Below are 23,968 nucleotides of genomic sequence, written 5' to 3'. Positions count from 1 at the left end.
CTCTGTCACCCAGGGTGGAGTGCGGTGGTACGATCTCTGCTCACTGCAACCTCCGCCTCCTGGGTTCAAGCAATTCTTCTGCCTTGAACCCAGTAATCTCCCGAGTAGCTGGGATTACAGGTGCCCACCACCATGTCTGGCTAATTTTTGTATTAGAGACGGTTTCACCATGTTGGCCAGGCTGGTCTCGAACTCTTGACCTCAGGTGATCTGCCTGCCTTGGCCTCCCAAAGTCCCAAAGTGCTGGGATTACAGGCATGAGCCACCGCGCCCGGCCAAGTTGACTTCTTATATAAGAACATCAGTCGTTGGATCAGGACCCACCCTATTCCAGTATGACCTCCTTGTAACTAATTACCTCTGCAAAGACCCTATTTGCAAATAAGGTCACATTCTGAGGTTCCAGATGGACATGAATCTGGGGGGACACTATTCAACCTAGTACCTTCATTTTCCTTCTGGGCCCAGATTTCCACCCTGTGGCTTCACCCCTGTGGGTTTTCCCTTGCTCCTGACCAGCCCCAGCTCCATCAGTTTCCTCTGCCCCAACAGGGTTCCAGCCTCCCGATTCCCCACTCTGCTCTTCAGGGCACACCGGGCTGCTGGTGTCACAGAAACTTTTCTGGTAAAGTGTCTGTCCTCCTTCCCAGGGCTTGCCATCCACCCTCCTGCTCTTCTTGCCTTTTATATGTGGAAACTCGTCGCTTCACTCCAGGACTCAGCCTGGGTCCCACCAATTACCAGCTTCCTTGATGTCTAACACTATAAACCCCTTCACCTCATTATAGGAAATTTCTTTTGAATGGCCTTTAAAAACCATCTCATTACACAGGAAGAACTGTAATTACCTTGTGCAAGACAGAAATTCTGGGCAAGCTGGTGCCTGGTGCCTGTCAAAACTGTGGGACAGGGTTCCCCGCTGGCTGGTTTGGCCATAGGAGAGAGCTCTTTCTCTCTCTCATCTCATCCTTTCCAGCCCCTTTTCTTCTGGGACCTGTGGTCACCCATGTCTCTGTTGGTGGCCCTAGAAGGTCAAGACCTCCCACAGAGAATAGAACCACCTTGGATTGGTGCCTGTGCTCCTGCCTGGCATCCTGGCAAACCCTGATGGTCAGAGCCTCCCCCAGGGGTTCTCAAGGGCTGCCCAGCCTCTTCCCGAGTCTGCCCTCCTGGAGGCTGCTGGAGCTTGCCCAGTGGTTGCAGAACGTCACAGCTGGGTGGGACTCTGGAGGCCAATAGGTTCAGCCTCCTGCCCTCAGCCACTTGTCCAGTCCTTTTGCCCAGCAGCCTCTGGGGAACCGTAGCCCTTCCTGGGATCAGGGTTTTTCCCTGACCTGTTTAGGGGATTTTCTTGATGTCTGGCTAAAATCCCTGGTGCCCCAGTGCTGACCTGATTTTAAGCTCCATCTCTTGCTGGCGGTGCCACCTTGGGCAAGCCATGTGGCCATTCTGAGCTGTTTTCTCATCTGCAGAATGGTTGGGATCATTTGTGCTTCAAGAGTCATGGTGAGTAGGGTCTGTGGCCACAGGCCTCAGGTGCCCATCATTGGGCATGTAGCAGGAAGTGAACCTACATTGCTTCTACTTTCCAAGGGAGCTTGACCATGGAGACCCTTTTCTTTCTCCTCTCTGCCTAATGTGGGGTGGAGCAGACTTCCATTTGGACTTCTCCTCCTCCTCCCCACCATTTCTCCCTCTTCCTTCTCTCTCTCTGTCTCCTGGAGCATCAGAAGACATGGCACATCCTGTTCCCCTCCAGCATCCCTGCCTGCAGCCTGCAGCCTGCCACCTGCTGAGGCAATTTGCTTTGAGAACACCCAGCTGCTGGCATGGTCTCAGTAGTTGCAGGTCCTTCTCTGCTCAGTCCCTAGCTGTACTGTCTCCTACAGGGAATCCGTGTGGCATCCTGGCACAGCCACAGCCATGGGCATTGCCCACGGAGGCAGAACCATGCCTATCCATGTGTCTCTCCTGCCAGCATCTCCTCTGGGACTCTGGCTATAGCTTCTGGATCTGGCTGGGGAAGCAGAGAGGGTAGAGTCTCTGGTCTGCTCCTCAGCAGGGATTCCTGCTTCTTGAGGACCTGCTATGTTCCGGGCTCTGTGCTAGGGGCTAGGCATACAGTGAGCAAGGCAGCCCTGGCCCCTTTCCAAGTGAAGCTCACAGTTCTTCTTGGGGTCAGGATGGGCTTCTGGCACACTGAGACTGGGCAGTCTGGGAGGGCTTCTCTGAGGAGGCGTCTTATCCCATTATCAGATGGATAAGAAGGAGCTGTGTGCAAGGAGCAGGAAGAGCAATCCATGTCCTGGAGAACCTTGGTGTGTTCAGGAGCTGGAAGGAAACTTGTGGGGTAACAGGAAGAGAACCAGAGGAGGTGGGGCTGGGTAGGTGGTCAGGGCTGGGTCAGACAGAGCCTGAGGCCGATAGTGAGGAGGGTGGGTGGGTTTTGGTCTAAGAGAAAGAGGAAGTTGCTGGAGGGTTTTAAGCAGGGAAGGGACCTAATCTAACTTAGGGTTCAACAGTGCTGCCCTGGCTGCTGGATGAAGAGCAGAGGGACACAGGGACACAGAAGAGGAAGGTGGGCCACTCCAGGGGGTCTGGCGGGCCGTGGTGGGCCTGGCCCAGGACAGGTGCCGGGTTGGGTGGGGATATCACAGGGAGGCGAGGTTTCTGGTTTGGGCAGCTGGGTTGATGGTGGAGATGTTTGCTGAGGCAGGAGCCCTGGAGAAGGAGTGGTTTGGGGACGAGGAACGATGAGGTGTTTGTGGGACATCAAGGGGAGATGGCGAGGATATCAGGATCTTAGTTGTGACAACAATGGGATTTATATATTATTATCCCCATCTTACAGACAAGGGATCCAAAGCTTAGAAAGGTAAAGTGCGGCCCACCCCGGGCCACACAGCTGGCAGCACTCCAAGCCAGGGTGGGACCCAGAGCTGTTGGCCCCCATCTCAGCTTGCATTTGAGAAGAGCAGTGCTTTGCCCCACAGGGTGAATGAGTGGTGGGATTTCAGGCATCAGTGGGCCCCTCACCTCCATTGTGACCATGGTGGTCTTCACCTGGGGCTGTGTCTGGAGTCAGTGGCTGACTCTCCCCTAGGACACACAGCCCAGAAGGCCTCAGCCACCCTGCAAGCCTGGGAACAGCTCAGCCCCTTGGCACCATTGTGCCTGAGAGGATCCAGAATATCCCGTTGTTCAGCCTGAGAAGAAGTAAAAAATTAGCTCCAAGTCAGGGCTTTCCGAGCGTGGCAGTGCCCAGGACAGGGTGGCTCCCCGAGGCTTTGCCAGCCCCTGCCACCTCACCTTCTTGGTCTTGGGAGGGTGCTTGGCACTTGCCTGTCCCCACCACAGGGGCCCTCCTCTGCCAGCTGGGCGGTGGGAGCACTGAGAGGAGGGAAACCCCTAGGCAGCCAGAGGACTGGGTGGAAAGAGCCCTGGACCAGGACGGGAGCCCTGGGGCCACCACGCACCTCCCAGTGACCTCAGTGTCTCCCCTTGGACAGTGAGCCCCGGGAACGAGTGAGGCATAGCACCCTTTCCTTCCGGCATTCCAGGAATCCCACCTTCCTATCTTCTGAGGTGGGAGCCAAGGAGCATCTCCAGGGCTTGGGTTGTGGAGTTGTGGTCAGGGAATAAAACTGGTCGGGGAACCTGGAAAGCAAGGTCCAGGGTGCTGGAAGTGGACTGGTGTGTGGGTGTGTGTGTGTGTGTGTGTGTGTGTCATGGCAGGGGGAGGGGGGTATCTTCAGGCAGAGGCCAGTGGCATGAGGGAAGGTGTGGGGAGGGTGTGGACTGGGAACGAGAAGGATGGGCCCACAGGTTCCCCATGCCCCTGCCAGGGATGAGCCGGCTTATATGACAGAAGATTAACCCAGCAACTTCTCCACAAGGAGATGGGAGCCTGGCCACCCTCCCTAGGGCCTAGACCATGACACTGGTCTCTGGTGCAAACTGGGCATGGTGGCTGGTGACTGTCAGGGCTGTGTGCAACCAGGGTCAGGATTTACACTGTGGGGCCAGAGACAGGGTTCAGGGTGGGACCAGGGCTCAGTGTGTGCACAGTCAGGGCTCAGTATGTATCCAGGGTCAGAACACAGTCTATGACTGGTGTTAGGGCTCACACTGTGTGACCATTGCTTAATGTGTCAAGGGTTAGAGTATGTGACCAGGGTCGGGGCTCAGGGTATGACCAGGGTCCGAGCCCAGTCTGTGACTAGGCTCGGGGCTCAGTGTCTGACCAGGGTCAGGGACCAGTGTGTGGCCAGGGTCAGAGCTCAGCTTGTGACCAGGGTCGGGGTTCAGTGTCTGACCAGGGTCGGAGCTCAGTGTGTGACCAGGGTTGGGGCTCAGTGTGTGGCCAGGGTTGGGGCTCAGCGTGTTATCAGTGTCAGGACTCAGTCTGTGACCAGGGTCAGAGCTCAGTGTCTGACCAGGGTCAGGGCTCAGTGTCTGACCAGAGTCGGGACTCAGTGTCTGACCAGGGTCGGGATTCAGTGTGTGGCCAGGGTTGGGGTTCAATCTGTGATCAGGGTCGGGGTTCAGTGTGTGACCAGGGTCGGGGCTTAATGTGTGGCCATGGTTGGAGCTCAGCATAGTGCTCTATGTGTAGCCTCAGGGGCAGATTGGAGGCCCTGCCTCATCCACACTCCCTCTGAGCTCTCTGCTTGTCTCTCCCATGGGGCCTGTTAGTCAAGTGCTCAAGACCGATGCCACCTCTCTGAGCCTTGATGAGCAGAAGCTTGAATGGTCGTAGCTTCTGCAGATCCTTCAGAACTTGCCATGTTTGAGGGACCCTGTGGACTGATGGTGGGTATTATTGCCCTCATCTTACAGGATGATGAGGAAACTGGAACTCAAAAGATAAAGTGTCTTTCTGAGGTCACAGCTAGTTAAGTGGGAGAGCCCGGACTCAAACTCCTTGTCCCTTTGTTCCTTTTCAGGGTCCCTCAGCATTTCTCCCTGGGGTAGAGGGACCTTTGGCAGAGCTCTCTTCCTATGGGTCCCCCATAGAATCTTCTTCCTCTTTCTGCCTAGACTGGGGACTGTGAGTTCAGCCTTACTTAAGCCAAAACTTCCTAGGAAGGCCAACTAGGCCTGAGGATGGACAAGGAGACCTTCCTGCAAGGTCTGAGGCATGCAGGCAGGTCCTGTCACCAGCAGCTGGGGACTGGGCATAGCCTGTCTGTAGGGTCCCATAAACCCCAAGGATCGGGCTTCTCTGTTAGAGATTAAAGGAATGTGTCAGCCCCATTGGAGGCATTTTGAGCATTGTGGTCCTGGATTTTGGAGCTCTGGAGGGTCCTTCCCAGCATCCCTGACATCACCCCACAAGCATTTCTTCCTTTGCTTCCAGGAAGTGGTGGGAAGATTGCCACCCCTCCTGCTGTAGGCCTGGACACCTTATGTTGCAGATGAGGTTCAGAGAAGGGAAAGACACTTGTTCCAAGACACAAAGTGTGTTAGTAGTGGAGGGGCCCAGAACCCTACCTCCCACTGCCAATATTCCTAGGTGTTCCCTCCTCCTGGCTCAAAACCCTCGTAGGAACTGAAAACCCACGAGGACACGAAACAATCACGTTCTAAGAGTGGGACTCTAGGCACTATACCAGCTATTCTCTTGGGCCTTCCTGACATTTCTCAGTTACAAGAATCCCCCCATTTGTGAGTCATTTGGAAAATTTCATGGGGGAACTGGTCCAGAATTTAAGTGAAGTTCCAGGAGGAAGGGACTCAGGGAGAGTTGGAAGGAGGCCCCTGCTGACATGAAGAAGGAGTAGCCCCTTGCCGTGGCTTATCTGCGAGCCTGCGAGATGGACAGAGCAGTTTGCTTCACAGCTGGGGGATCTGAAGCTCAGTAAGGCAAAGCAATGTGCTCAGCAGTTCCCAGCTCAGTTCTCATTCACATCTGCCTGGTCCAAAGCCAGTGGGTTCTCTCCAGTCCCCTCTGTGTGGCCGGACTGTGTCACAGAAAGAAGGAAAGAGACTGTCGCCTGCCCTCCAGGAGCTGCTGGGAGAATGAGATTTAAGTCAGAAGAAGTATTAGGGAGCAAGAGCTGCATTGTTGAAGTCTCAGTGCTGTATGGCACAGAACACAGCCATGCCGCTGAAGCTGCTGGGAAAAGCTGGGTGGAGTTTAGATAGGATCAGGGATTGGGAAGAGCAAGCTTAGCCATTGGTGTGTGTGTGTAGCCCAGGCAGACTGGAGGTAGTCAGGTAATCAGGAAGGCAGCTGTCCGAGGTGCTGAACCAAACCACCACCATGGGGCCGGTCTGCAACTCTTTCTGGCCACTTTGGTCTGAGCCTCAGTTTCCTTACCTAGAGAATTAGAATACTGATACCTGCATCACGGTCTCATTGAGAGGGTGCAGGAAGGCCATGGCATGTTGTGCTGAGCATGCAGCCTGTGTTTTGTTGAGGCTTTCCAAATGGGAACACCAACTGAAGGAGGCAAAGCCTCCTCCCCAGGCCCCTGGGGTGGAGGGTGGGGTCATCTGTGATACCTGACCCCAGGCACATGATCCCTCAGGAATGGCAGGTGCTGTAACAGGGTCAGCACTTCCCCTTGGCATGGGGAGAGGCAGCTTGTCTGGAGCCTTTCCACCTGCCTGATGCAGGTGTCCCCCAGCCTGTAGGCCTGGACACTTCATGTTGCAGACAGGATGACTAGGAACCAGAGAGGGCAAGACACTTGAGCCAAGAAACAGTGTGTTAGTAGAGGATGGGGTGGAGCCCCACAGCCCTACCATCCACTGCCAATATTCCTAGTTGTTGCCTCTCCCAGGTGCAAAAGCCTTGGGGGAACTAAACACCTTGGAGCACCCAAAGGAATGAAGCTCTAGTGTGGGCCTTCAGGCACCATCTGTGACACCTGTTCTCTTGGGCCTCCCTGACCCCCTCTACTAGCCTCAGCCCCCAGGTGGCTTGGGTCCTAGCTCTCAGCTGGGCCTTCATCTCTCTTAAACCACACCCCCAAACTCCTGGCCCCATGCAAGCTCTCTTAGTCTGTTTGTGTGTTACTCTAAAGGAATACCTGAGGCTGAGTAATTTATAAAGAAAAGGAGTATGTTTGGGTCATGGTTCTGCAGGCCGTACAAGCATGGTGCTGGCATCTGCATCAGGGGAGGGGGCCTCAGGGAGCTTCCACTCGTGCCAGAGAGCAAAGGGGAGCTGGCATCGCATGACAAGAGAAAGGAAGTGAGGGAGCCATGGGTGGAGGGAGGTGCCAGGCTCTTTTTAACAATCAGTTCTCATGGGAACTAATAGAGTGAGAACTTGTTACTCGTTAGAGGGCGAGAAGGGCACCAAGCCATTCATAAATGATCTGCCCCTATGACCCAAACATCTTCCACCAGGCCCCACCTCCAACACAGGGGGTCACATTTCAGCATGCTATTTGGAGGCGACAGACACCCAAACTATATCACAAGCCTTCTCAGGCCTCTTGATCAACTTGGGGCCTCCGGGGTTCCCACCCCGCCAGGGAGGTGGGATGCTTTGGGGCAGGAATTTGGTGGGTATAGAGCTGCTGGAAGCCAAAGAAGAGACCTCTCTCACTCTCCCTTGCCTCTTTTCTCCTCATCTCCTCAGGCTGCCAGACCACCTTGGCCCTGGGCTTGGGATGACCTGTAGCCACTGAGAGGAGAGCCAGGAAGGGTTCCCCCAAAAAGACCCCCCAGGCCTGTTGGTTATGTTTGAGATGCACCCAATTCCTGTGTCATTCACCTTTCAGCCTTTGGCATCTCCTTGTCCTTTAGAACCAGACAGTGCTAAGTGTGCATCCCAGCTCTGTCATTTCCCCTGACCTTGGGCAAGGGACATATGCCTCAGAGCCTCAGTTTCCTCATCTGTCAAGTGGGAATAAGAACACCTATCCCACAGTGTGTGGTTTCAGTGTAGGAGTGCGCATAGCAGGGGACACTGCCGCTTTCCTCCTGCCCCTGGTCCCTCTTCCATGGTGATGCTGGCCTCCCACCCACCCCTGCCTGTTTAGACCAAGAGCTGAAGCCTGGTCCGTGGGTGAGGTTGTCCTGTGGAAGACAGGAAGGGAGAGGCTGCGGGTAGCAGGCCGCACATAGCACCAGTGTTTTTAACACTGTGAGGGGACCAAGCTGAGCTGCTGCAGCCATCTGCAACCCCGACCTTGCTGGCTCTGGCTTGGTTCTGGAAGATTCCCTCCCCTACCCGCCCCTGCTCACCCAGGTTTAGCAGGAGCAGCTACTTGCAGTGATGTGAAAAACACTTGGAGTAATACGACTCGGAGACTTTGACCACTGGTAACACCGACCCCACCTACCACCCCGCCTGCAGCTGGCCCAAGGCTCGGGCCCCAGTCACCTCCTCCACCAGCCAGTCCAGCCAAACTAAGAGTTAGGAGGGTCAGGTTTGGCTTCAGCTCTGCCTCCATTCGTCTGAGTACTCACACAGAGCCTGGCACAGGGTATGTGCCCAAAACGCTTTAACTATTAGTAGCAGTAGTAGTAAGAGTTGTTGTCATCATAGTAGAGAAATCCCATTTCACAGAGGGGCTAGGTGAGGCCCACACAGTTGAAAAGCTGCCACCTCTGTGAAATCTTCCCAGCTCTGCCCCTTCTCCCAGAGTAGGCAACTTCTTTTGACTTTTTTCAGTTTCTCTGCGATGCTCTTATTAGGGGAGAGCTTGGTAGACAGTGGGATAGATTCCAAGGTAGGGAGAGGTGTGTTGGGGGGAGGAGCTCTCAGGGCTGAAGGTGCCCTGAGGAGGCCGGGAGCAGGTTTGATGGGCAGGAGGCCAATCTGCCAAGGGACCCTCTACCTGGGAGTGCCCTGCCCTCAGCCCTCCCCTCTGCTGGTTCCCCAGCCACCTCCTGAAACACTGAGAATGCTAACGTGTGTGGTGACAGCAGGGCCTCTACCGTCCCTGTTACTTTGGCCTCTGCTGACTCCTTCCTTGCCCCCTGAGGCATCTGTCAAGTCCTCCTTCCTCTCAGCCCCTTCCCTACTGGGTCCAATGGGCAGAATTCTGACCTGATCACATTGCTAACAGCTGGTTAGCAGGTAAACTTAGCCCATAAAGTTAATTGAGCACTTAGTGTGTTTGAGACACTGGGGATGCTGAGGACTGGGCTCTAAGGGGCCCTGCCACCAGGGAGGTAGAGGGGGGGAATGATGGTTAGTATGTGCTTACTGTGTGCAGAGATGATGGTTAGTATGTGCTTACTGTGTGCAGAGATCACAGTTAGTATGCACTTACTGTGTGCAGGGATGATGGTATGTGCTTACTGTGTGTGGGGATGATGGTTAGTATGTGTTTACTGTGTGCAGATGATGGTTAGTATGTGCTTACTGTGTGCAGATGACAGTATGTGCTTACTGTGTGGGGATGATGGTTAGTATGTGCTTACTGTGTGCAGATGATGGTTAGTATGTGCTTACTGTGTGCAGATGATGGTTAGTATGTGCTTACTGTGTGCAGATGATGGTTAGTATGTGTTTACTGTGTGCAGGGATGGTTAGTATGTACTTACTGTGTGCAGGTGATGGTTAGTATGTGCTTACTGTGTGCAGGTGATGGTTAGTATGTGCTTACTGTGTGCAAGTGATGGTTAGTATGTGCTTACTGTGTGCAGGGATGGTTAGTATGTGCTTACTGTGTGCAGATGATGGTTAGCATGTGCTTACTGTGTGCAGGTGATGGTTAGTATGTGCTTACTGTGTGCAGGTGATGGTTAGTATGTGCTTACTGTGTGCAGGTGATGGTTAGTATGTGCTATGTGCAGGGATGGTTAGTATGTGCTTACTGTGTGCAGGTGATGGTTAGTATGTGCTTACTGTGTGCAGGTGATGGTTAGTATGTGCTTACTGTGTGCAGGTGATGGTTAGTATGTGCTTACTGTGTGTGGGAATGATGGTTAGTATGTGCTGTGTGCAGACGATGGTTAGTATGTGCTTACTGTGTGCAGATGATGGTTAGTATGTGTTTGTGCAGATGATGGTTAGTATGTGTTTACTGTGTGCGGGGATGGTTAGTATGTGCTTACTGTGTGCGGGGATGGTTAGTATGCACTTACTGTGTGTGGGGATGATAGTTTGTGCTTATTGTGTGTGGAGGTGATGGTTAGTATGTGCTTACTGTGTGCAGGTGGTGGTTAGTATGTGTTTACTATGTGTGGGGATGGTTAGTATGCACTTACTGTGTGTGGGGATGATGGTTAGTATGTGCTTATTGTGTGCTGATGATGGTTAGTATGCACTTACTGTGTGCGGGGGATGATGGTTAGTATGTATTTACTGTGTGTAGGGATGACGGTTAGTATGCACTTACTGTGTGCAGGGTCTGGGCTCGTGCTTTCCTGACCATCGGTGAGGTTGGAGCCACCCCAGTTTGCTAATGAAGAGAGTGGGGCCCAGGGAAATGAGGGGACTACCAAGGTCCTCAGCAGCGAATGCTAATGTTGGGGGTAGATAGGGCTGGACTTGGGGGAAATGGAGAGGAGGAGTTGACCAGCAGCTCCTGTCGTGGCAGCGTGAGTGAGCTCAGGAGGCAGTCAGGCTGCCCTTGGCCTTTCCTGACACATCCCTGGACCCTTAGGAGCCACCTCTGAGGAAGGTCTTCCTTCTCTCGGCTCCGTAGCCTCCCATTGAGCACAGAGCAGCCTAAGGCCACTGCACGGGGCACCCACTAGGGTAGTCCAGGGGCCTGCTCTTGTCCGCAGGGACTCAGGGACTCTGCCTCCACCTCTCCCCTCTCACTGCAGGCACTTTCAAAGAGGCAGCCCTGCTCCCGATCCTCCTGCTGTGCTCACCCGACCCTTCTCACCCTCTGGCCCTGCCCACAGTCTGCTGGGCCTAATGGCCCTGCCATTCCTGATCTGTGTCCCCTCACCCTTTCCAGCCTCCAGCCCATGAAGGTCAGCCTCTCCCAGCGACTGTGCCTCGTTCCACCCCACTATGTCTCTCTGGTTTCCCATTCCCGCCTTGGAGGAAGAGGTGCTTCTCCTCCAGACTGAGGCTCATCCCTGCCCCGGAGGACCATGAGCCAGCCCCACTGTCAGGCATTCCCTTTCCACAGCTCCTGCCTGGCGTGTGACCCCACCCCTTCCCCAACTACACGGGGCATCGGGGTTCCCAAACCAGTAGTAGGTCCTGGTCACTCCTGTAGAACTTGGGCAGCATCTGTGAGTCTTAGTTTTTCCTTCTGTTGGGTGGGCCAGAATGGTGCCTGGAACGTAGTAGGCACTCAACACATGCTTGTTGAATTAATGAACTAAGTAAGCAGTGAATTCCTGGCCTGGCTGCCTCACCTGAGTGTTGTGCAGATCAAAGTAACTAATGGATTTTTTACAGAGTTAAAGATGCTGTTTGGACAGAAGGCGTGGGGGATGCTCAGTGGGACGCTGGCACCGTGGATTGTAACTGCCGTCCTCACTTTGCAGTTTCCGCCTCCCAGAACCCTCCCTCATCCGCCCTCCTCTATATTGCTGTACCCCACCTCTCCCCTGGCCACTGCCTCATTCCTAACTCACTTCCTCCTGTCCTTCCGCCTGCCTGAAATCCATCCTCCCCCAGGTGGCGGCTGGAATGATCTTTCTGAAGCACGAATCCAGACTCTGGGTACTCCCCACTTAGAACTTCAAGCTCCTGCTGGCTCCTAGGATGAGAGCTCCATCCCTCTTGGTGCCTACTAGGCCCTGCCTGAAGGAGGGGGCTTTCTCCCTCTCCAGACACTGGGCCTTGTCACTGGTGCAGTCTGCGGTGCTCTTCCCCACTGCTTCCAAACCCAACTCGTTTTCCTTTAATACCCCTTCAAAGATCCTTTCACCCCGGAAGCCTTTCCCAAACCCCAGCCCTGGATCAGATGCCCACTACCCTGTTTCCACAGCCCCTCAGGCTCCCGCTCTCACACAGCACCCGAGTTGTCATCTCTCACCTTCCTGTGCTCCACCCCACACCCTGCTCAGGGTGTTTGTACCCTTAATTCACAGAAAGCATTAGAGGGCATTTGCTGAATGAATGAGTGAATGAATGAGTGAACTGGCAGCTCCCCCAGGCTGTGGGAACTCTGGGCTGGACCTTTGGGCCTACTGAGGGGAGTGGGTAACACAGCATGCCTCTGACCTGTCCTGGAGTTGGCCTCCTTTCTGTGTGTCCTACTGGGCTCTAGGCGTCTTACCCTGGAATTGTCCCCACCCGCAGGCCCTGCAACAGCAGTGGCTGCATCTGCAGCAAGGGGTTTTGAACCATTCCAGGGATTTACTACAGGTTGAGGGTGGCATAGGAGCCCTGAGAACAGAGCCTGGGGTCTGCAGAACCTTGTCACCTTGTGCCCTGATCCCCACCCTGCCACCATCATCTGACACACGCACAGGTCAGTTCTGCCCCCACCTGACCCTGAAGACCTTTCCTGGCCTGAGCTGCTCCAGCCCCTACACAGCCCTGCACCAGGAACCTGGCACTGAGCCCCGGCTCTATTGCCCAGGCTGGAGTGCAGTGGCATGATCACAGCTCACTGCAGCCTTAAGCTCCTCCCCTCCTCTCTGCTCCTCTGACCTGGCCCCAAGCCCTGCCTTGTGCCTTAGCCAGTCCTGCTGATGGTCCAGCTATTACCCTGCTCTCGCAGACCCCTGTCCTGGGATTTCTGGCTTCCTGGCCCGGCTACCCTGGTGCTGACCACCTTCCCATGAGTGTCACCCATCTGTGGGCCCCGCCCATGCCTGTGGTGCCACCCTAACCCCTGCCTCTAAGCCTGCAAATTGGGGCAGGCCCCGGTACCCAGTCCTGAGTGTGTGGGTGGGGGTTGGGAAGATGAAGAGGGGTCAGTTCTGCTCAGGGGAGTCTCCTAAAACTGAAGCTCCTACTCAGCCAATGGAAACGGAGGGCCCGGAGGTGGGGTTCTGGCTGTAGGTGCCCAGGGTGGGAGACACCCAGAGATAGGGGGCAGGGAGGGTTTCCTGGAGGAGGTGGTGGTGCCCTGGGTGAGCCAGTGAGGATGAGGAGGATAAGGGGGCCCTCCGCGGTGGGCAGAGCAGGCTGTCCACTCTGTGCTGGGCTCCATGCCAGCTTCGCGCTCACCCCCGGCACAGCCAGCCTTCGGGCGGGTATTATTAGCTCCATCTAAGAGACAGGAAGACGGAGATTCCAAGAGGCTCAGGGACTTGCCCGGGGTCACCTGGCTGACCAGTGGCCTTGTCAGGCCTCCACCCAGGTCTGGCATCATTCCAGGCTCTTATGGAGGGAGTAAGAGGAGAGTCCGGGGTGGAGGGAAGGGAGGCGGGCACCCGCCACAAACATCAAAGCAGCTGCTAGCTGTGACTCTCCAGGGTGGGGGTGTGGGACGGGGTTGGCTTTCTGAGTCGGTCCTGCTCCCCCCTCCCCACCGTGGGAGAGCCCTCACGATGCGAGGTTCCCACCGCCCCCTCCCTGGAGAGGCCGGCAGTTTGCCTCTTCAGAGGATAATTCCCCATTATACAGAGATATTTAGCCTAATAGAAGCCGACAGATCATTCAGGGCAGTAATGTACTCCGGCTTCAAGCGTGTAGTTTCCTCAGCCTGAACTCCCAGATTAAAGGCTCCTTGCCCAGCCCGCCCTGTGCCGGTGCCTGTGACCTTGACTGCAATGATGGGGTAGGTTTCTCCCTTCCTCCTTCCCTCCTCCTCCCTTGCCAGTTTCCTCCTCCCTCCCTTTCTCTCTCTTGAAAAAAAAAAAAAGATATTTTTCTTCTAAAATGTTCAGTGGAAAGGCTGTTGCTTAAACCTTGCATGCTCTGGGGACAGGCTGATGGTGCTGGGCTGCCAGCCGGCCTCGGGAACACCTGGCTGGCCCAGAGCTCAGCCACAGATCGGCCGCCATGGTGGGCAGCCTGGGCGGCTGGACACTCCAGCCAGGCTGGGGCAGGGGGAGGCTGGGCAGATGGCCTTGCCCAGGGCCAGAGCTGGCCCCTCTACTCCCTCAACCCATTTCCCTGCCCCAGGGCTGGCCCACAGGGCCTGACCTGGGGCCTTCAACGAGTGGGGGATGCCTTTAATGATTGGGGAGCACTCTCAATGATTGGGGGCTCCTTGGGCCTGGGCATCTGGGGATGAGCCCAGGGAACACTAGTGGCTAGGTCTGAGGGGCAGATGGCACCAGGGTGGCCTTGCAGGCCTTGCATTGATCAGGAGGGTGGCTTCCAGAGCTGCCTTCTTCTGGCCCCTGCAGGGTTCCCATGTCCATTCAGCTGTCTCTGCTGCTCTCTTTATCCTTTCTTTGTCTCGCCTTCTCCCTCCCACCCCATAACCGCCGCCTCTCTCTGCCTCCCCCTGCCCACCCCATCTGCTCACCGGGCTGCCTCTTCGAACTGCCTGGCACTTCCACGAGGCAGCAGGGAGCAGGGGACAGCACCGGACCTTTGGAATCAGTCGGCCCTGGGTTCAAATTCTGGCTCCAGCACTTACAAGCTGTTTGTTTCCATTTAATATTTTCAATTTGGACAGGTTCTTTAATCTCTCCCAGCTTTCACTGCCTCACCTGAAAAGTGAGATGCTCCCACTTGGCCCTCAAGACTATCCTGGGGTCTGTCAGGGCAAACTGCTGGTCAAAAATTTAAAAAAAAAGATTATCCCGAGTGTTCAGTGTATGATGTAGTGCCAGTGGGTGGCAGCTTCCCCACCTGGCAATCCCAGGCCCCCCGGGGAGACCCCACCTCCTGACACTCCTACCTGCCCAGGTGCCCTCTCTGCCTGTCTGGTAGGAAAGGGGAAGGTGGTCAGAAGGTGGTCAGGTGGGCTCTGGTTGCCCCTGGCCCACAGCAGCTGTAGGTGTGGGGTAAGAACGACGCCTCGTGGGAGGGACCCTACTTTATTTCATTTCTGGGCAAAGCCTAGTATTTGGTACTGGTCTAATTTGAAGGGACCAACTTAAGGGGCTGTGGCAAAACCACCAGGGGTAAAGGGGGACAGAGTGGAGGATCAGGGCCTGTGTAACCAGGGGGGAGATCTTCTAGGCTGAGACCCCCTCTCAAGTTTTGGGGCAGAGGGCAAAGAGTGCCTCTAACCTCCAGGGATGGGAGTCTTGGCAGCTGGATGGAAGCCTGGGTGGAGTGGGGAGATTCCTGCGTCTTCCGGGGCAGGGGTGGTGGGGTGACTACTGGGGATGAGGGAGGAGAAGGTCCCTAGGTGTGAGGCCACAGAGAGTGTGAGGCCACGGAGAATCTGAGGCTGATGTGCTGTGGAACCCTGGGCTGATCCCACTCCCTCTCTGGGCCTGTTTCCTTATCTGTTAGACTGGGCTGATCATGCTGCCCTATCTGCCTCACAGTGTGGGCTGCAGATCCAGGTAGAGAATCGGTGGGAGCGTTCTGTGATCTGTAAAGTCCTAATAATAATAATAACTATTATGCTGGACATTACCTTGCCTTCCCTTGACTCTCTGTAACACCCACTTCAATCCGTGCAATCTAGCCCTGATTCATGTATTGACAGAATTGAAGAAGCTCATGGCAGAAATCAACCTCCCCTTTTAGTGCAAATCCCCACCCAACACACATGGTCCCCAGACCTCTGCTTGCATACCTCCAGGGACAGGAGACTCACTGCTTCTCATGCTGAACAGAGATCTGTTTCCCTGGAATCTTTTCTCCTTAGGCCTAGCTCTGCTCTCTGGACACACACATGCCAAGTCTGTTCGTTAGGGACCGGAAGTCCTGATCAGGCCCCCGAGGTTTCTTGAGGGGTGGGGTCTGGTTGTGAAAGCAGTCCTTGTCTATGGTAGAAGCTCCACGAGTCTTCCTTCATTACTCTCCTTGTCTTACCCCCACCCCCTCACATCCAGCTCATCAGCCAGCTGGTTCTGCCACAACACACTGCCCGAATCTGTTTCCTCCCTCTCTGTGCCATCACCCTGGCTAAGCCTGTCTTCTTGTCCTTGGGCGATTGTGACACTGGTCCTCTGCCCCAGGCCTGATCCCCTTGAGTTCAATCTCCACTTGGCAGCTCCAGAGAACTCTTAACAATGAAGAAAACATCATAGCACTTACCTGGTTAAAACCCTCCAGTTACTTTTCATTGCATTTGGGATGAAATCCAAAGCCCTTACCCTGGCCCTCAGGGCCCCAGCCTTCCTCTGCAGCTTCATTTCCCATAGAATAAATTCCAATATGGCCGCTTCAGAAAGACCTTCCTTGCCCCTCTAGCTTGAGTAACCCACCAGCCCCAGCCCAAGTCTTCTGTTTCACATTACCAGGTTTTATGATCATTATTGCATGTCACTCTGGAATTATCTTGTTTATGTATTTGCTTATTTATTTGCTTATCATCGGTATCCCCTGTCCTCATGAGAGTACCAAACTTGTCTGTGTTGTACCCCAGTGAATCCTAGCCCCTATAATATACCTAGCATATAGTAAGTGCCGAATAAGTATTTGATGCATGAATGAAAAATAACACAGAAAACAAGAAGAAATAGCAGATGATGCCATTGTGGCTGTAGTAGCAGTTAATGATGTGACAGTTTTGTGTGTGTGTGTGTGTGTGTGTGTGCACGCGTGCACATGGGTGTGTAAGCTGGGAATCACCTGCCCTTTTAATCACCTGGGCCTGAAGCCCTGCGTGCGTAGGAGACACACGTGTCCCTGTGGGCCATGTTCATGCACACTCATAAGCACACACACAGGCGTTTCGTGTTCAGTAGCAGTATGACCTCTGGTGAAGTCTTTCACCTTTTGGGCCTCCGTTGCTCCACCTGTGGAATGGGGCTGGCTGGGGCTAGAGGCAGAGGCCTGGATACCATGGCGTCCTGAGGTTCAGCACTTGCCGGTGGCTGGAGCACTGCAGGCAGCAGGGGCCCTGGAGGCGGGAGGGAGCCAGGAGGTGTTTATTGAAGTTTACCTCTGCCCAGGGCTGCTCCCTGCTGCCTTCGGAGGTGAGGATCTCACCCAGGCAGGAGGGAGTGGTCCCAGGTCGGGAAATTGGCAGAAAAGCCTAGGGACATGAGTTTTGCTGCTGGGAGGTGTATTACATTCACAGTCGAGGTCTCTCGGATGCATCCGCAACTTCAATCTGATAAGTTTTAATTTTTGTTTGTGTGCTTATTTTTTAAAAAACCTTTTCCTTGCTACCTTTATTTTACTTCTTGAACTTTTTCCGTTCAATTGCCATACAAAAGATTTGCCATGAAATTAAAAAGGAGAAAAACTCTCTGTCCGTGTTTCCACTCCTCCATGGCAACAGCCACTCCCTCCCTGCCCCCTTGTCCTCTTCCTGTGATGACAGTACTAGACCTTGCAGAATATTTGGGAAGTAGAAGTGGCCCCAGGTTACTTAACCTCTCTGTGCCTCAGTTTCCTCATCCAAACAATAGAGGTAATCATTGTTCCCTCACCCAGTTGTTGTGCAGATTCCATGAGTTAACTTTTAATTTGTCAAGTGCTGAGGGAGGTTCCTGGCACTTAATAAGTACGATGCACATATGTGTTTACATAAGATGAGTAAGTAAGAAGGAAAGGGCAGCCATAATGCTGCCATCATGGCACAAAGGGCAGCAGTAGAAGTCTGTCTTTGGCATCAGAAATCAAGGGTTCAAGCCCCACTCTGCCCACACTCTCCATGGAGCCAGGAGCACGCATGTGGTTGCTTTCTCTGAACACCCGCTCCTCCTGTAAAATGGATCTGTAATCTGGACCCTGTGATGCCGCAGCGTGGGTGGGGGTGACAGATGGGAGTGGGCCTCGTACATCCTGCAACCCAACCCCCACCTGCACTCATTTTCTAAGTTTTCTACCTCGTTATTGTCACGAAAACATTACTCAGCGTCACTACCGGTCTCTGCTTGATCATTTTTAATGGCTGTGTAATACTCTCTTGGCAGGGGTGCCGTGAATTGCTCCGTCATCTCTGTCTTGGAGTGTTTAGGCAGCCTGCAGTGTCTTGCTGTTATAAATAACAGCTCTGTGCCCAAGAGTCTTCCCCTCTGAGTGACAGTTTTCTGGGACAATCTCAGGACATGCATTGGGGCTGCTTTGCTAGAGGGGCTGAGGGAGGGTCCAGTGGCAGTGGCTGGAGGAGGTAGGTCCCTTCAAGGGTAGCCTGACACCCTTCCCCAGGGACATCCCTTCCCTAGGGATGGCAGCATGGGTATCAGGACAGCAAGACACTGCTGGCGATGAACATGATGGGAAAACACGAGGCCATGGTGGGAAGGGCAATGGGTACTATGGAGGATCAGGGCTGGGAGTTGGAGGAACTGTGTTTGCCTTTGCCACCCTCTCACTGTGTGACCTCGGGCAAATCCCTTCTCCTCTCTGGACCTCAGTTTTTCCCATGTACTGTGGCCAGGAGGCAGGCAAGGGTTGATCCACAGCTGTGTTGTCCAGTGTGGTAGCCACTGGTTACATGTGGCTATTTAGACTTAAATGTAAATTAATTAAAATAAAACAAGATTAAAAATCAGTTTTTTTATCACACTATCCACATTGCAATATCCGCATATGACTGGTGGCTGCCATATTGGACAGTGCCGAGGCAAAACGTTGTCATTGTGGTAGAAAGTTCTGTCAAACAGTGCTGGTCTAGAGGTGCTTCCAGGGATCTTCCTTTGGTCTCACCTTCACCAAGGTGTGGGCACCATATGCCCTACTTCCTGTACCCCTCAGGCCCCTTGTGAACCCTACCGCTCACTCTTGCTTCTCTTCCTTTCTAGGGATCTTATGACCATGACCTGGCTACCTTGAGTCTGTGGGGCTACACAGCCTTCAGCCTGCATCTCCAGGGCTCTGACTCTATCCAGCTCCTGGACCAGCTCCCAAGTCTACTCCTGACCCCAGCCTGGGCCAAGGGGACTTCTCAAGCTTTGGGACCCAGCAGGACACAGCAGCAGTCAGGGTAGGTGGCATCCCCCCTCTACCCATTCCCTGGCTCCTGGAGATACCCAAGCCTTCTTGATCCCCAGAACAAAAGGGATACCTTTCTGTACACTGTATCTGTCAGGATCCCTTTGATTGTAAGTAGCAAAGTACAAAAACTAAAACAAACCCCATTTCATTAAAATGAAGTTATCAGCTCTTGTAACCAAAGTGTTTAGTGGTAAGATGGGCTTCAGGCAGGGCTTGATCCAGTGAGTCAAATGGTGCAACCAGAACCTGGTTTTTGTCTGTATTCCTTCACTCCTCTCCTTGGTGATGGCTCCATGCTTAGTGGCATTTGGCATGACATGGTCAAAAGATGCCTGGCAGCAGTTTCTGTGGTAACATGCTTCTAGGTTTAGAACTAGGGTTGGGGGTGGAGACAAAATCTTCCCTGATAGAACAAATGAAAGTCCTCGAGTTGATCTCAATTCAGCTCATCCTGAACCTTTAACTGGGTCCACAGGACTTAGAAACACTGATGGGCTGGGGGTCAGGGTCTGTCCTTCCCCAACCATGTGACCAGGAATGAGGGGTGAGTGTTTCCCAAAGGAATCTGAGGATCCTGCTGACAGGAGAAAGGAGACCCCTTCCCAACTAGGGAAGGCAAATAACAAATAATCATTCTAGATGATGTCATAGATGGATGTGGACGTGCTGTGTGTCTTCGGACAAATCTCTATGCCTCTCTGAGCTTCAGTTTTCTCAACTGATAATGAATCTCACCTGGCAGCGATGCTGAGCGAACTCCCTGAGATGATGTACAGAAAGGACTGACATCTAGCAATTTCTCAGTAAATCCTTGTTCCCTTCCCCTTCTTGCTTCCCCCTCCAGGAAGTTTGGGACATCGCTCGTTTGGTTTTTTTGTTTGTTTCTTTTTTTGAACTTAGAAGGGTGTATTGTTGATCAGAATCCTTAGAGGCAGAGCCTGAGACGAAGATTTGTGTACACGAGCTGTATTGAGGGCAGGGCCTCAGGGAAAGGGAGGAAGAGAAGAAATCGGGGTAGGAATGATAGCGCAGGCAAAGATGGGCCTTGGGCTGGTCCAGGGAACCCTGGAACATAATTCACACACAGAATTACCCTTCCCACCCCCCACAAGGAGGTCGGGCTTTTGGGCCCCTGTATCAATCAGTCATTGGCCGTGAGCCACCCATGGGAGGGCCTGGATGGCCCAGGTGAGGTGGCCCCCATTTGTGGAGGGCAGTTCTCTAGAAAAGGGGGAGCATTGAGCTGCAGCAGCCCACCCTCCGGGCAGCTGGGGGACAGGGTAGCGCACCGGCCATAGAGGGCGTCTGGGCAGCCCACCCTTTAGCTCAGGGAGGCGGAACCTGTGTCCCAGCCTGGACAGTTCCGGACCTCCTGAGTGTGTTGTCTTCTCTGGTTTTTGTTCCTCCTGCCCCTGGTGCCTTCTACCATAGGGGGCTGGCAGCCATCCTGGGGGCTGGTGATGGGATGGGACCTTGGCCCCTTCTTTGGAGAAACCTCTTCCACACCCAGGCTCTGCACTTGCCCTCCGCCTCTGCTGCTTCTCCTCTAGTGATTCCTCTTCTCTCAACCTTCACCTGCAGTTCCCGCTGCCGATTATGCCCTTCCTCACTCTCTGCCCTTTCCTGCTTTTCAAGGCCCAATTCAGGTCCCTTCTTCTCCAGGAAACCTCTGCTGACTGCTCCGGCCCGTGGTTTTCTGCATTAGTCCATCTTCCAGCTCCACCCTTTTCGCAGTTGAAAGACCAAGGCCCAGTGCGCATTGCCTCATTCATACTCTGCTGGTCACTGCGTCCCAGCACCAAAGTGCATTGCTGTCTTTGTCTTGACTGCCAGGAAGCTCATAGTCAGTTTGTGGCCTATTTCTGATAAGTGCCCAGGATGCTGTGGCATGCAGTTGCTTAATAACCTTGTCTGTGGCTTCTTCTTTCTCATTTTTCCTTTGTCCTGATTTCTTCCTTTGTTTTTCAGCATGTGCTGCTTCTGTTGTTCTCAGCAGCCTCCAATTCTTTTGGAGGGAGGTGGGGTATAAATAACCAACAGTGGTGGGAAATGAAGCATTCAGTGCCGACTGCAGCCAAATGCTAGGCCCTTGCTTTCCTAGGGGCATCTCGGGTGGGAGGGTCTCCCCCAGGCCCAGGGTTGAGCCTGTCCCCAAGCAACACTGAAGCCTGCTGCGGTGGCCCCGGTACAGTGCCCACTCTGCCCTCCGAGGGTCAAGACTAGCATTGTTCTGCTGCCCGCCCTCTTCCCTCCCTCTCCCCATCTTATCAGAAGCTAATGAAAGAGGCTGGGAAACCCAATCCTCTGGTAATTAAATTTACTTAACGGGTATTCAAGTGGAGTAATGAGAAGTTTAATGCAGTGATTAGATTTTTCTTTAATTAATTAAAATGAGAGCCATGTGTCTTGCCAGCAGACCAACTTGACCCTCTGCTTGAGAGTAGCAGAGAGAGTGGGGGGCTTGGCTGGGCTGTTGGGAGGCTCGGGGGCAGGTGCCGCCTCCTGCCCTGGCCCTGCTGTCTTCAGAGGCAAGCCCAGCTCTGATGTCCATCCAGGCCAGTCTCTGAATTAGTCCTTGTTTCTGAGGTTTGTAAGTGAGTAGGCTTGGGTCAAACCTGGGTCACCCGGGGCCAGGGATCCAACAGCCCATGCTCTTGGAGAGCTGAAAACTGAACCAGGATGGAGGTTTCAGACAGGAGCATCAGCAAGGTGGCTTAAAAGCAAGGAGCCGCTGGGTTGACCCTGTCCGCAAGGATAAACTGAAGCCTGATGGTGGTAGCCCCAAGACAGTGCCCACTCTGCCTTCCAAAGGTCAGGACTAGTATTATTCTGCTTCCCTCTTTTGGAAAAAAGGGATTTCAGGCCCTGTGACAGGAGGAGGTATTTTGGGTCGTGCATCTCAATGCTGCCATGTGCCAGCCAACACCTTCACTTTCATGTTCAGCCAGACCTGGGTTTACCTCCACTGGCACTGGATCACCTGGGCAAATAGAATGGGGCAGTGGGTGGCAGTGGGTGGATAACCCACAAAGCACTTTTTCAGTTTGGCTTGGGAGTACATCCACGCTAGAAGGCTGACTGTCCTCGCTGTGTTTTTGAAGGCTAGGTGGGGAGGCAAGGAAGAGCTTCCCTGCTTGAGCCACTTCTGCTAGGGCAGAGGGAATCTGGGAATCCCAGCATAGCTGCCTGGAGTGGAGCATAGGACCAGCCTAACCAGGATAGAAGGCAGGCATAGTAGGGGCTCAGGAGACAGGCCCTGGCCCCTGGGGGACAGGTTATGTTAATTGTCAAAGCCCTAGGTAAGGTGGTAGAGAGTCCTGGGCTTTTCACAGGGGGGGACAGAAAATGTCCCTCATTAAGACCTGACCCCAGCCCCACACTAAACCCTGGTCCTGGACAAATTGAACCTTGATCCTGGTTCTACAATGAGCCCTGACCTCAGTTGCACACTGAGCCTTGATCCCAGCCTCACACTGAGCCCTGATCCTGAATCAACTGAACCTTCATTCTGGTCCTACACTAAGCCCTGACCCCAGCCACGCACAGAGCCTTGATTTGAGCCTCACACTGAGCCCTGATCCTGAACAGACTGAACCTTGATCCTGGTCCTACACTGAGTCCTGACTCCTGGCCACACACTGAGCCTTGATCCTAGCCTCATACTGAGCCCTGATCCTGAACAGACTTAACCTTGATCCTGGTCCTACACCGAGCCCTGATCCTGGCCCCACACTGAGCTCAGCGTTGTCGTGGATATGCCAGTAGAAAAGCAGGTGCCAGGGTAGAAGGGGTAAATGGCCCTGTTTGTCCATTCCCACTGCCAAGTCTGCTGTCTCTGGGCAAGGCTCCTGTGCCAGGCCCTGCACTAGGCTCTGGGATTGCCTAGATGAATTAGCCATGATCCCTGCCCACAGGGCTAGTGGGGGCACAAGCAAACAGGTGATGAGAGCACCAAGTGATCAGAGCTGAGGTGGAGGAGGCCCAGGGGACTGGCAGGGACATGGCTGTGCATTCAGAGTGTTCCTCTGGCAGCAGGTGGGAGATGGAGGTGCTGGAGGCAGGGGCCAGTGAGGAGGCTGTGATGGGGTCCCCAAAGAGGCAAGGATGGTGCCCATGGGCAGTTTAGGGAGTCTAGGGTAAGTGTTCTCCCAGCATAACTGACTGTGACCCCCCAGACCACCGCAGCTCGTGGTGAACCAAGGGACTTACCTGTGAGAGGGTTGACGGTGGGGGCACTGGGCTGATGATGACACCTTGCAAGGGAGGCACATGTATCCCTTCCATGGAAGAAGAAACAGAAGCACAGGCACTGCCTGATGCCCCTTGGCTTGAAGTAGCCAGGCTGGGCATGTTCCCGGGTCTTGCCTGCCCCCAGGCCTGCATGCTGATATTGCTGGGGGTGAACTTGCAGTAGGAGCTGGGGGCTTCTTTATGACTCTTCCACTCTCGCCTGGGTGAACATAGCCTGAGCATCGGCGGGAGCAGGGGAGCCAGTCAGGGAAGTCTGGGCCAGTCAGCCTGGCATCCAGGGCTGGTGCAGGGCTTCCAGCACGGTTGAGGTTCTCGGAGCAGGGGGAGTGAGGAGGGCCTCAGTTGGGCGGGGGACAGGGGACATCAGGCTGAGGCCTCCGACCACAGACTTAGGGCTTGGGACTAGCCCAGAAAGGAGGATCTTCTGCCTCCTTCACCTTCCCCTCCCCATTCCCGGTCCCACCCCTTTGGATTTCCAGGCACTCACACCCATTGCCCTCCTGCCATGCTCCAGCTGCTTCCAAATAGCCGGGCTGGAGAAGCCACCCAGACAGCCGCCCACCACCCACCTGGGGAAGCCCAGGCCCCAGGACAGTAGTGACCTGCTCAGGATCGTGGGGCTCTGCCTCCTGCATTGCTTTAAGGGGAAGAGTCTGAAATCCCATTATCTTGAATTTACACTTTTACTTATTTATTTTTTAGACATGGGGTCTCACTGTGTCACCCAGAATGGAGAGCAGTGTTGTGATCCTGGCTCACGAAAGCCTCAACCTCCTGGGCTCAAGTTATTCTCCCACTTCAGCCTCCCAAGTAACTGGGACTACAGGTGTACCACCATTCCTGGTTTTTTTTTTTTTTAAGACAGGG

General features: G+C 54.1%; 1 protein-coding gene across 8 annotated transcripts in view; it reads left to right on the top strand.

Moving 5' to 3' along the window:
- LINGO1 (leucine rich repeat and Ig domain containing 1) overlaps window positions 1-23,968 on the top strand; it is a 322,019-nt gene that overhangs the window by 111,222 nt on the left and 186,829 nt on the right. For 7 of the 8 annotated variants that reach the window (XR_004666602.3, XM_008963493.4, XM_008963491.5 and 4 more), the window contains one exon: window positions 18,658-18,839. The gene's annotated coding sequence lies outside the window, so the exon portion shown is untranslated. Of the gene's footprint in view, window positions 1-13,441; window positions 13,608-18,657; window positions 18,840-23,968 lie in introns of those variants that run through there. The other variant, XM_008963492.4, reaches the window with a different exon arrangement.

The sequence above is a fragment of the Pan paniscus genome, chromosome 16 (assembly GCF_029289425.2).
Source record: "Pan paniscus chromosome 16, NHGRI_mPanPan1-v2.0_pri, whole genome shotgun sequence".
Lineage (NCBI taxonomy): Eukaryota > Metazoa > Chordata > Mammalia > Primates > Hominidae > Pan > Pan paniscus.
Note: the sequence above shows the minus strand (reverse complement) of the source record. Positions and strands in the feature narration are given on the sequence as shown.